General features: G+C 41.3%; 1 pseudogene; it reads left to right on the forward strand.

Annotated features, from left to right (window-relative positions):
- The first annotated feature begins 11,595 nt into the window (after positions 1 to 11,595).
- LOC129471928 (histone-lysine N-methyltransferase SETMAR-like) lies at positions 11,596 to 12,950 on the forward strand (annotated as a pseudogene).
- Positions 12,951 to 13,307: the final 357 nt, after the last annotated feature.

Here is a 13,307-nt window from a genome sequence, read left to right on the forward strand (position 1 = left end):
CCTTTAATTTCTGAATATTGTGAATAACATTAACGAAATTTTTAAATGATAAAACAACCTGGCATTCCTGGTATAAACCCAACACATAGCTTATCCATTTTATCTAATGCTGGATCTGATTTGTTAACTTTTCTATCAGGATTTTTGACTCCATGTTCACAAGTAAGATTGACTGCTTATTTTTTCTTTCTTGGCTATCTTGTTTTGGTGTAGAATTGAGGCTATGCTAACCTCACAAAAAGAGTTGGGAAAGCTCTTTTCTGTGAAAGAGTATACGTGAAACTAGAATAATGTCTCATATGAATGTTTGGTGAAAACCACCAGTAAATTCATCTAAGTCTGAATTTCTTTCTTTCTCTCTCTCTTTTTCTCTCTTTCTTTCCTTCTCTTTCTTTTTTCTTTTGAGGCAGGATATTGCTTGGTTACCCATGTGAGAGTGCGGTGGTGCTATCACTGCTCATTGCAGCCTCAACTTCCTACGTTCAAGCGATCCTCTCGCTTCATTTTAAAAAAATTGGGCCGGGCGCAGTGGCTCACGCCTATAGTCCCAGCACTTTGAGGCCGAGGCGGGCTGATCACGAGGTCAGGAGATCAAGACCATCCTGGCTAACATGGTGAAACGCCATCTCTACTAAAAATACAAAAAAAATTACCTGGGCATGGTGGTGGACGCCTGTAGTCCCAGCTACTCGGGAGGCTGAGGCAAGAGAATTGCTTGAACCCAGGAGGCAGAAGTTGCAGTGAGCTGAGATCACGCCACTGCACTCCAGCCTGGGCTACAGAGCAAGACTCTGTCTCAAAAAAAGAAAAAAAAAAAAAATTGGCTGGACGTGGTGGCTCATGCCTGTAATCCCAGCACTTTGGGAGGCTGAGACGGGTGGATCTCCTGAGGTCGGGAGTTCGAGACCAGCCTGACCAACATGGAGAAACCCTGTCTCTACTAAAAATACAAAATTAGCAAGGCGTGGTGGCGCATGCCTATAATCCCAGCTACTCGGGAGGCTGATGCAGCAGAATCGCTTGAACCCAGGAGGTGGAGGTTGTGGTGAGCCGAGATCACACCATTACACTCCAGCCTGGGCAACAACAGCGAAATTCCGTCTCAAAAAAAAAATTTTTATAGAGATGAGGTCTCACTATATTGCCCAGGCTGGTCTTGAACTACTGGGCTCAAGTGATCCTCCTGCCTTGGTCTCCCAAAGTGCTGGGATCATAGGTGTGAGCCACCATGTGGAGGCTGGCTGGAATTTTAATGGAAATCTTTTGAAATTACCAATTCAGTTTCTTCAATAGGGTTAGACTTACCCTATTGAGGAAACTTTAGAAATTTTTAGGTGTTTTATTTCTTCTGAAATCAGTTTTGCTGAGTCATTTTTCATGAGAATTTGTCCATTAGGTTTAAATTTTCAAATTTATTGTCATATAGTTTTTGATAATGTTTTATTTTCTTTTGAATGACTGTAGCACCTATAATGATACCCCTTTTTTCATTCCTGGCGTTAATGACCTGTGAATTCTCTCTCTGATTTGAATCACAGCAGTTTGTCAATGTTATAATGTCAAAGAACTAACTTTTTGGCTTTATTGATTCTCTTTAGCGTATAGTTATCTCCTCTTATTTCTGTTCTTTATTATTATTTTCTTCTTCGTGATTTTTTTGTGTGGTTATCTTTCTGCCCCACCACTAATGCCTACTTATGATTTGATTGACATTTAAATAGTGATCAGTTTCCTGGTAATAGATAATAGTTGCTTAACTGTAATTCCAGTTAGAATATAGCCGGTTTGGTTGACTAGAGTATACCACTAATTAGGCTAAAGTCAAAATTTTTTTTTTTTTTTCTTTTTTGAGACGGAGTCTCGCTCTGTCGCCCAGGCTGGAGTGCAGTGGCGCAATCTCGGCTCACTGCAAGCTCCGCCTCCCGGGTTCACGCCATTCTCCTGCCTCAGCCTCTCTGAGTAGCTGGGACTACAGGCGCCCGCCACCACGCCCGGCTAATTTTTTTTTTTGTATTTTTAGTAGAGACGGGGTTTCACCGTGGTCTCGATCTCCTGACCTCGTGATCCGCCCACCGTGGCCTCCCAAAGTGCTGGGATTACAAGCGTGAGCCACCGCGCCCGGCCTAAAGTCAAAATTTTGATTCTTTCTTGGTCTGGTGCAGTTCCTTTGAACCCATGGCTACAGTCAGCCACTTCACAGAGGCCAATGAAAATACTGCTATAGCTTTGGAGCATTGTAAGTATTTCACCATTACTGAAGAGAAAAACATACAGAAGTTTACATTCTACTACCTTTTGGCCACTTCTGTTATCTTCAACAAGTGAAAGATAGAAGATTTTATGATGAAAACTCACCGAAGAAATGGTGTATCTGTTGGTAAAAATATCCTAATAATTCCATTTCTGTTTGAGCTGCATGTATATTATTACCCTTCAAAATACTTAGGAAATTTTCACGAATTGAGTTTTGTTTTATTATACTATTGTCATTATATATTCTGCTTTAAAAATTATTAAAGTAGGTCAGAGATATCATTATTTGCAATGTGCGTAATTAATTTACCTAAAGTGTCAGCTATGGCATTTCTAAGAGTTACTTAGAGTAGTTCACTCTGGTGGCGATCAGAGACAGAGAGTGTTCCCATGGGCAATGTTTTGTGATGCATGTGAGTTATTGTTTTTGTCAACAGCAAGTGTTAGATTCTTCTATCCCTCATGATATCTGGTGTATAATATGCATCAGAAATGGAGAGGGTGGCTGGGCGTGGTGGCTCACGCCTGTAATCCCAGCACTTTGGGAGGCCGAGGCAGGCAGATCACGAGGTCAAGAGTTCGAGACCAGCCTGGCCAATATGGTGAAACTCTGTTTCTACTAAAAACACAAAAATTAGCTGGGCGGGGTGATGGGCGCCTGTTATCCCAGCTACTCGGGAGGCTGGGGCAGGAGAATTTCTTGAACCCAGGAGGCGGAGGTTGCGGTGAGCTGAGATTGCACAATTGCACTCCAGCCTGGGCAACAGAGTGAGACTCCTACTCAAAAAATAAAATAAAATAAAAAAATAAATGGAGCTTGACTTGTCAGCTTGACTCACTATTTAAATGTCAATCATATAAGTAGGCATTAGTGGTGGGGTAGAAAGATAACCACACAAAAAAATCATGAATATACTCTTCCTGGTTTCCTGTATAACATTACATACCACACTGATATGGAGAGAGGAAGGTGAGTGGTGTAGTTAGAGAACTCCAAAACAACAGGGCTGAAAGAAAGTAACAACAATTTCCTATGATGTTGACTTGTGACCTTTAGAAAATTCTTCAGGCCGGGCGCGGTGGCTCACACTTGTAATCCCAGCACTTTGGGAGGCCGAGGCGGGTGGATCACGAGGTCAGGAGATCGAGACCACGGTGAAACCTCGTCTCTACTAAAAATACAAAAAATCAGCTAGGCGTGGTGGCGGGCGCCTGTAGTCCCAGCTACTGGGAGAGGCTGAGGCAGGAGAATGGCGTGAACCTGGGAGGCGGAGCTTGCAGTGAGCCGAGATCGCACCACTGCACTCCAGCTTGGGTGACAGAGCGAGACTCCGTCTCAAAAAAAAAAAAAAAACAAAAGAAAATTCTTCAGTGTTAGCCTGTCAATCATAATGTGCTGAAAATTTGAAAGAGAGTATTTTACTCTCACCAAAGATATTAATGATCTGAATATCAACCCTTTTAATTAACTGATCCAAAAGCACAATCATAGATTTTCAGAAAAAAGGAAAAAAATTATCAATCACACAGCAAGTCAAGATGATTTTCAGACCAAAGACCTAAATGTTATTAATTAAATTACATAATAGCAGGAAAAAAGGTCATTTGTAGTCTAGGAGTGGAAAAAAATCTTATAATGACTTGAAATCTAGAAGGAATTTTTTAAAAGATTGTAAATTGAACTACCCAACAATAACAACAACAAAGTCTTCTGAACAGTCAAAATACTATAGGCAAAGCCAAAAGGCAAATAATAAACCGGGAAAATATTTGCCACTTATGTTAAAGAATTTGTAGAGAGGGTTCCTAAAAGTTGAGAAAAGACTGATTTTTTTTTAAAGGGATGGAAGTTGTAATTCACAGAAAATGGAAAGCAAATTATCTTTAAAGATATGAAAAGGTACTCAGCCTCACTCATTGGAGAAATGAGAAAAGTTACATTAAGACACTCTTTCAGACTCTAACAGACTGACAAAAATTCAAAACTTTGCCGTCAAATGCCTGGAGTGAGGCTGTGGAGGAAACAGGAACCCTCATAAACTGTTAGTAGTAGTAATACAAAATAATATAAACTCTCTAGAGGAGAATTAGGCAATATCTGGCAAAATTCCATATGCATTTATCCTTTGATGTGGCAATCCTATTTCTAGGACTGTAATCCGGTGATACATTTGCAAATAAACAAACAAAAACCACAAGAAAGTGACATATTTGTATTGTACATTCCAACATTATTTGTAATGATAAAAGATTAGAAACCACCCAAACATCCATCAGTAAGAAATGGTTGACTAAAGTATAAAATAATTTACATAATGGAGCACAATGAAGCTGTAAAAAATAAAGAAGAAATCTGTATAGACACTGATGTGGAGTGATATCCAGAATATGTCAGTAAGGCCAGGAGCAGTGACTCAAGCCTGTAATCCCAGCACTTTGGGAGGCTGAGGCCAGTGGATCACCTGAGGTCAGGAGTTCAAGACCAGCCTGGTCAACATGATGAAACCCCGTCTCTACAAAAAACACAAAAATTAGCTGGGCATGGTGGCACGCACCTGTAGTCCCAGATATTCGGGAGGTTGAGGCAGGAGAATCGCTTGAACCCAGGGGGCAGAGGTTGCAGTGAGCAGAGACTGTGCCATTGCACTCCAGCCTGGGTAACAGAGCGAGACCCTGCCTCAAAAAAAAAAGAAAAAAAAAGAATAAAAAGAGTATATCAGTAAAAGGAAACAAAATATCACCTGCAAAACAGTGTATATAGTGCACCACCTTGTCAGTAAAAAAGAGGGGAAATACACACATACGTACACACACACACAATTTACTCATAGTTTCAAATGAAAACACAAGAAGGATAAACCAGTGGGAGAAATATTGGGAGAAGGCAGGAAAGAGTGACAGGCAGAAACAGTAATGGAAATGAGACCTCTCTGAATGTATCTTGCTCAAAGCTTTGACTTTGAAATCATTTAAATATTTTATATATTCAAAAATTAAATTAAATCAAAAGATAGGAAATAAAGCATTTCCTAAAATTTGAGAATGAACCAAAATAGGTACTAAATTATGTATCAAATTGATGGTGTACCACAAAGATAAAAGAGCTAGTTCATGTTACTTTTGGATGCTGCATTTGGACTGTACATCATTAGTAGATTGTATTCTAAGGTCAAAAAAAAGAACTGCAAAAATATGTAAACTTCATTCAGTAGTCTTTCTGTTAGTAGCAATGTTGGTACTATAATTTTGGAATTATTATATATGTTTTGAAGATTAATTCATTATTATAGAAATAAAAACTATTGTTAGAAATCAAGATTTTTGTGTGTGCAACAGAAAAGACACATACATATAAAATTAAAGAAGTTCAATCAAACCGGGCATGGTGGCTCACGCCTGTAATCCCAGCACTTTGGGAGGCCGAGGCAGGCAAATCACCTGAGGTCAGAAGTTCAAGACCAGCCTGGCCAACATGATGAAACCCTGTCTCTACTAAAATCACAAAAATTAGTTGGGCGTGGTGGCAGGCACCTGTAATCCCAGTAACTGGGAGGCTGAGGCAGGAGAATGGCTTGAACCCAGGAGGTAGAGGTTGCAGGGAGCTGAGACTACGCCATTGCACTCCAGCCTGGGCGACAAGAGTGAAACTCTCAAAAAAAAAAAAAAAAGAAAGAAAAAAAAACAAGTTCAGTCAAAACTTAATGTCAGATTTGAAATGGAGATATTATTATTAACTTTTGAGGCCTTAAAAATATTCATTTTCTAGGTTACTCAACAGAAGCAATAACAACAACGATGAATACACCATTCCCCACTAAAACAAGCCGGGGCTCCTTAGAGAAATGGCTAAGCACAAACTGGAGGCAAGCAAAGTATGAGTTGATCCTGGGGCTTCTTGTATTAGAAAGCAAGGATGATATCAAAGATTAATGGGAGTCACATCAAAAAGCCAATTTGTGAGGCTCGCCTGGCCTAAGATAAAATAATTAGAGCATCAAAAAGAAGAATGACCATAATTGACTAAAACATAGCAAGTATATAAAAAATCAATATATTTATAATGATAACTGAGGTGAGATTGAGAAAGAAATTAAAACAGAGGCAGAAACAATAGCAGCTAAAAAAAAAAAATCACAGGGCTCTATTGAAGGAAGCTAGGGAACCAACTCCTTACTCTGAGAATTGGTAATTTAAGAAAAAGAATTTAACATTTATCCTGACTGTTACATCTGAACTGTATTTCGGGGTTACTAAAAAGGTCTACTTGATCAGGGAAAGTTCTTCTTTACAGGAGAATTCCAGCTAATAGAAGGAATAATAGAACAAAAATGGCTAAAAATCATCGTTTTGGCCGGGCGCAGTGGCTCACGCCTGTAATCCCAGCACTTTGGGAGGCCGAGGCAGGCGGATCACGAGGTCGGGAGATAGAGACCATCCTGGCTAACACGGTGAAACCCCGTCTCTACTAAAAATACAGAAAAATTAGCTGGGCGTGGTGGTGGGCGTCTGTAGTTCCAGCTACTGGGGAGGCTGAGACGGGAGAATGGCGTGAACCCGGGAGGCGGAGCTTGCAGTGAGCCGAGATCGTGCCACTGCACTCCAGCCTAGGCGACAGAGCGAGACTCCGTCTCAAAAAAAAAAAAAAAATCTTTTTCAAGCCCTTATTGAATAATAGGTCCAGAGATGAGATTAATGCAAAACCTAAAGGAAAATGGTGGACAGGGAAATCTACAGTGGAAGGATCAGACTGTCATCACCTGAAACAAATGACTCATCTCACCTCACTAAATGTATGCACCAGATTATGCATTGTTTGATGCATAAATAGGATTTTTTCATGACATGCGCTTGTCAAAGAGGTTGAACCAAATATAATTCAGCCTTTAGACCTCACTTTCAGATTATGGGAGAAACAAGAGACAAACCAGCAAGTTAAAGTAATCGAACAAATGCAGAATGTGGGACATTCTATAACAAAACGGATCCAATTTTCAAAACAAGTCAAGGACATAAGGAAAACAGGGGGCAAAAGAAGTGGGGATGTTCTTGGTTATAAAAAGACTTAAGAACCATAATAATCAAATGCAATGAGTGGGGGAATTTGAGTAGAAACTGACTAATCATTCTTATTTAGGATTTTTTAAATGTAAGTTAGACGTGATAATGATATGAGAAATGGCCTTATTTTTTAGAAATATTTTGAGGTGAATGAAATACTATGCAGCCATAAAAAAGAATGAGATCATGTCTTTTGTGGGAACATGGATGGAGCTGGAGGCTATTATCCCTAGCAAACTAATGCAGGAACAGAAAACCAAATACCACATGTTCTCACAAGTGGGAGCTAAATGATGAGAACTCATGAACAGAAAGAAGAGAACAACAGACACTGGGGTCTACTTGAAGGAAGAAAATAACTATTGGGTACTAGATTTAATACCTGAGTGATGAAATAATCTGTATGACGAACCTTCATGACACGAGTTTACCTATATAACAAACCTTCACATGTACCCCCAAACATAAAATAAAAAATTTTTAAAGCAATTTAAACAAACAAAGGCATAAATATTTTGTGGTGAAATGACATGGTGTCAAAGATGTGCCTTAAATGACAAACAAAGAAAACAAAGAGAAAGGCAGGGAAAGAGAAAGAGATAAAGAATGGTTAGATCAAGCAAGTGTGATGAAAATCAAAACAATGAAATTGTTCAATTTGAGGAATGGGTCTATAGGGCTTAATTATCCTACTTACTATATTTTTGTGATGAAAATGTTTATAATAAAATGTGTGTGTGTGTGTGTGTTTTGAGACAGAATCTCAGTCTGTCACCAGGCTGGAGTGCAGTGGTGCGATCTTGGCTCACTTCAACCTCTGCCTCCCAGGTTCAAGTGATTCCCCTGCCTCAGCCTCCTGAGTAGCTGGGACTACAGGCACACACGTGGCTAATTTTTTTTTTGTATTTTAGTAGAGACAGGGTTTCACCATGTTGGCCAGGATGGTCTCGATCTCCTGACCTTGTGATCCTCCCACCTCGGCCTCCCAAAGTGCTGGGATTACAGGCATGAACCACTGCACTCGGCCAATAAAATGTTTTCTAAAAGTCAATCATTGGCTGGCATGTCAATCATGCCTGTAATCCCAGCACTTTGGGAGGCCAAGGTGGGCGGATCACTTGAGGTCAGGAGTTCAAGACCAGCTTGACCAACATGTCTACTAAAAACCCCCATCTCTACTAAAAATACAAAAATTAGCCAGGCATGGTGGTGGGTGCCTGTAGTCCCAGCTACTCAGGAGGGTGAGGCAGGAGAATAGCTTGAACCCAGAAAGGTGGAGGTTGCAGTGAGCTGAGATGACATCACTGCACTCCAGCCTGGGTGACAGAATGAGACTGCATCTCAAAAAAAAAAAAAAAAAAAGAAGAAGAAGAAAATGTCAATCGTTATGGCACTTTGCCAAAAATATTTGAGATGATCAATATATCACCTCCGGATGGACCATCTGGTCACATCTGTGCTGATAATGGCTTTTCCATACAGGCCAAAAAAGGAGGCACACACTAAGAGTCAGTGAGAGGGGCTCTTGTGGAACTGCTCTGTCTTCATTATGTACTAAAGAAACATTTTATTTCCAAACCCTCCTTTACTTCAATGGAACAGGGCGATGCAATTCATTTAGCAAATGTGTCCCATAGTCCCCAGACTTGCCTTGGCTGCCTAAAATATATAGAGCAAAGCCAAGCAATTTGGTTTGCTTATTCCCAGAAAGAAATATTTCTTTAGTGCAAGCACATAAAAAGACATGTTTTTATGATCTGGACTCAAAAAAAAAAAAAAAGCGAACATAAGAAAACCAGTGAACACATTGGGTTGGGAATAAGAAGAGCTGAGCTGTGCCAATCACAGACTGTGTGGCCTGCAGCAAGTTGCTTCATGGTGTGTGAGATGGCATTGGGGGGATTCCCAACTTCGTTGCTTCTTTGAACACACCACTCTCTCATGCAGCAAGAGATTCATGAACAGAACATGAGCTACAAGGTCATTCGTAGGCTCCCGTTGACTCTGAGACCTTCTGATTCTCTGACTCAGTTGCCAGTTTAATGCATGCACTGCCCATCGACGTGTCAAATGTATGTTTCACTCTAAAGTACATCACAGAGGCATGTTCACAAATAAAAAGCTCCGTAGGCCGACAGGTGTCCTGTCTGTGACTGGATCAGCCATTGTACCTCTTCTTTTTCTTTGAGACGGAGTCTTGCTCTGTCCCCAGGCTGGAGTGCAGTGGTGCGATCTTGGCTCACTGCAACCTCCACCTCCCGGGTTCAAGCGATTCTCCTGCCTCAGCCCCCAGTAGCTGGGACTACAGGCGCATGCCACCACGCCCAGCTAATTGTTGTATTTTTAGTAGAGATGGGGTTTCACCATGTTGGCCAGGATGGTCTCGATGTCTTGACCTCGTGATCTGCCCACCTCGGCCTCCCAAAGTGCTGGGATTACAGGTGTGAGCCACCGCGCCCGGCCCATCATACCTCTTCTTTCTGGAGTACTTACTTTCCATGAAAGACAGTAGCTTGTTTCTGGATCGACGGATTGATGTTTGGTTTTCTACAGCAATGATTCTAGAGCACACTAGAAAGCCTGGTCCAAGAATTTCTAAGGGTTCTGGGGCCAAGAAATGTTTGCACGTAAAGTAAATGTTTGCATGTAACATGAGATCATGTTACAGAAGCAAAGCACCTTCTTCTTATGCGTGACACTTAATCCTCGCAACAGCTCTCCAGGGAAGACACAGATGAAGAAATGGAGTCCCAGGAAGAGAACCTAGGACTTCCTTTCCCTTTTCCAACCTATCTGTGTGAGGCAAGGTTTTCTTCATATACTTTAACCAAATGCTGACTAATTGAACGCAGAAGCAGATATGAGCATCCTGCTAGCCCCTATTATGCCAGACATGGAGGAGGTTTGTAAAAGTGTAAGACAATGCCACTCTTCTCACAAATTGTTTTTGTTTTGGGAGATGTAGTTATTTTTCATAAAATGCATTATGTTAATACGCAATGGGTTTATTATTGTCATTTTAAAATGAATAGATAAATACATATTTTTAATTTTCTCAGTTTTAACTGCCAGTATGTTAACTATTGGCAAATATGCCACATAAACAAAAGCTCTCTCTGTAGGCCTTAATAATATTTGTGTAGAAAGAGGTCCAGGCCGGGTGTGGTGGCTCATGCCTGTAATCCCAGAACTTTGGGAAGCCCTGGTGGGTGGATCACGAGGTCAGGAGATTGAGACCATCCTGGCTAACACAGTGAAACCCTGTCTCTACTAAACATACAAAAAATTAGCTGGGCGTGGTGGCGTGCACCTGTAGTCCTAGCCACTTGGGAGGCTGAGGCAGGAGAATCGCTTGAACCCTGGAGGTGGAGGTTGCCATGAGCCAAGATCGTGCCACTGCACTCCATCCTGGGTGAAACAGGGAGACTCCGTCTCAAAAAAAAAAAAGTCCTGAGGTCATGTCAAGCAAAACATCTTCGTAAGCATGACACTTAATCGTCGCAACAGCTCTTTAGGGAAGCAGCAGATGAAGAAATGGACTCTCAGAGAAATAAAGCTCCATTTTCATGGACACACAAAGAGTAAGTGGCAGAACCAGAGTTCAATCCAGGCCAGCCTGATTGCATGGCTTCACCTATTAACCACCAGGCAATGCTTGCCACCAAAACGGCCAAAGCTCTTCTTCCCAAGGATGTGTTTTTGACTAGTGACTCGATCTGATTACATTCAAACACACTAAAGAACCCTGGCTGAAACCCATCCAAACTTAACCTGTGATCAGAACTGAAATCCTTGCTCGTTCTCCACATACCAAGTTGATTCAATGGATTCCTCATCATTTCAGTCGTTTGCTAAAGCAGTAAGAAATTTGCATGATGTATCAGTTACCATGTCTTCAGTTGCAAGGACCAGCAGTGCTGTAGTTTAGATGTTTGCCCCCAAATCTAGTGTTGAAATTTGATTCCCAGTGTTGGAGGTGGGGCCTAATGGGAGGAGTTTGGATCACGGGGGTTGATCTCTCATGAACAGGCTAATGCCCACCCTTCAGGGGTGGGGGTGAGAGTGAGTTCTCACTCTATTCATTCCTGAGAGACCTGGTTGCTATTAGGTGAGTGCAAAAGCAATTGCAGTTTTCGCATTGTTGGAATTCGCCATTTGATATTGGAACACGTTCTTAAATAAATGTGGTTATGTTATACATCATTTTAATGGGCATTTCTCGCTTTATTTATTTTTTTGCTAATGATTGATTGCTTGCTGTTTATTTTATGTTTATTTTAGACTATGGAAATATTAGACAAAAAGCAAATTTGAGCAGTTTTCTTATTCGAGTTCAAAATGGGCCGTAAAGCAGCAGCGACAACTCACAACATCAACAACGCATTTAGCCCAGGAACTGCTAACGAATGTACAGTGCAGTGGTGGTTCAAGAAGATTTGCAAAGGAGACGAGGGCCTTGAAGATGAGAATCGTAGTGGCTGGCCATCGAAAGTTGACAATGACCAATTGAGAGCCATCGTGGAAGCCGATCTTCTTCCAAATATACGAGAAGTTGCCAAAGAACTCAACATCAACCATTCTATGATTGTTCGGCATTTGAAGCAAATTGGAAAGGTGAAAAAGCTTGATAAATGGGTGCCTCATGAGTTGACCAAAAATCAAGAAAATCATCGTTTGGAAGAGTTATCTTCTCTTATTCTACACAACAGCGAACCATTTCTCAATTGGATTGTTATGTGCAATGAAAAGTGGATTTTGAGGCCAGGTGCGGAGGCTCATGCCTGTAATCCCAGCACTTTGGGAGGCCGAGGTGGGTGGATCATGAGATCAGGAGATCGAGACCATCCTGGCTAACATGGTGAAACCCCATCTCTACTAAAAATACAAAAAAAAAAAAAATTAGCCAGGTGTGGTGGTGAGTGCCTGTAGTCCCAGCTACTCGGGAGGCTGAGGCAGGAGAATGGCATGAACCTGGGAGGCGGAGGTTGCAGTGAGCCGAGATCACACCACTGCATCCAGCCTGGGTGACAGAGCGAGACTCCATCTCAAAAAAAAAAAAAAAAAAAGTAAAGAAAAGTGGATTTTATATGACAACCAGTGATGACCAGCTCAGTGGTTGGACCAAGAAGATGCTCCAAAGCACTTCCCAAATCCAAACTTGCACCAAAAATGGTCGTGGTCACTGTGTGGTGGTCTCTGCTGCCAGTATGACCAACTACAGCTTTCTGAATCCTGGTGAAACTATTACACTTGAGAAGTATGCTCAGCAAATCGGTGAGATGCACCAAAAACTGCAATGCCTGCAGCTGGCATTGGTCAACAGAAAGGGCCCAACTCTTCTCCACAACAATGCCTGACTGCACATTGCACAATCAATGCTTCAAAAGTTGAATGAATTGGGCTACACAATTTTGCCTCATCTGCCATATTCATCTGACCTCTTGCCAACCGACTACCACTTCTTCAAACATCTCGACAACGTTTTGCAAGGAAAATGCTTCCACAACCGGCAGGATGCAGAAAACACTTTCCAAGAGTTTGTTGAATCCTGATGCATGAATTTTTATGCTACAGGAATGTAGAAACTTACTTCTCATTGGCAAAAATGTGTTGATTATAATGGTTTCTATTTTGATTAATAAAGATGTATTTGAGCCTAGTTATAATGATTTAAAATTCATGGTTTGAAACCACAATTACATTTGCACCAACCTATAAAAAGAGCCTGGCACCTCCCTTCTCTCTCACTTCCTCTCTTGCCATGTCATCTCTGCACACGCCTGCCCTGCTTCTTTGCCCTCTGCTGTGAACGAAAACAGCCTGAGGCTTTCACCAGATGCCCAGTCCTCCAGCCAGCAGAACCATGAGCCAAATAAACCTTTTTTCTTTATAAATTACCCAGCCTCAGGTATTCCTTTATAGCAACACAAATGGACTAAGACAAACATAAGGGAATGGATTCTCATACATAGCAATAAGTCCACAGGTAAGGCAGG

The sequence above is a fragment of the Symphalangus syndactylus genome, chromosome 22 (genome assembly GCF_028878055.3).
Source record: "Symphalangus syndactylus isolate Jambi chromosome 22, NHGRI_mSymSyn1-v2.1_pri, whole genome shotgun sequence".
NCBI classification, from domain to species: domain Eukaryota; kingdom Metazoa; phylum Chordata; class Mammalia; order Primates; family Hylobatidae; genus Symphalangus; species Symphalangus syndactylus.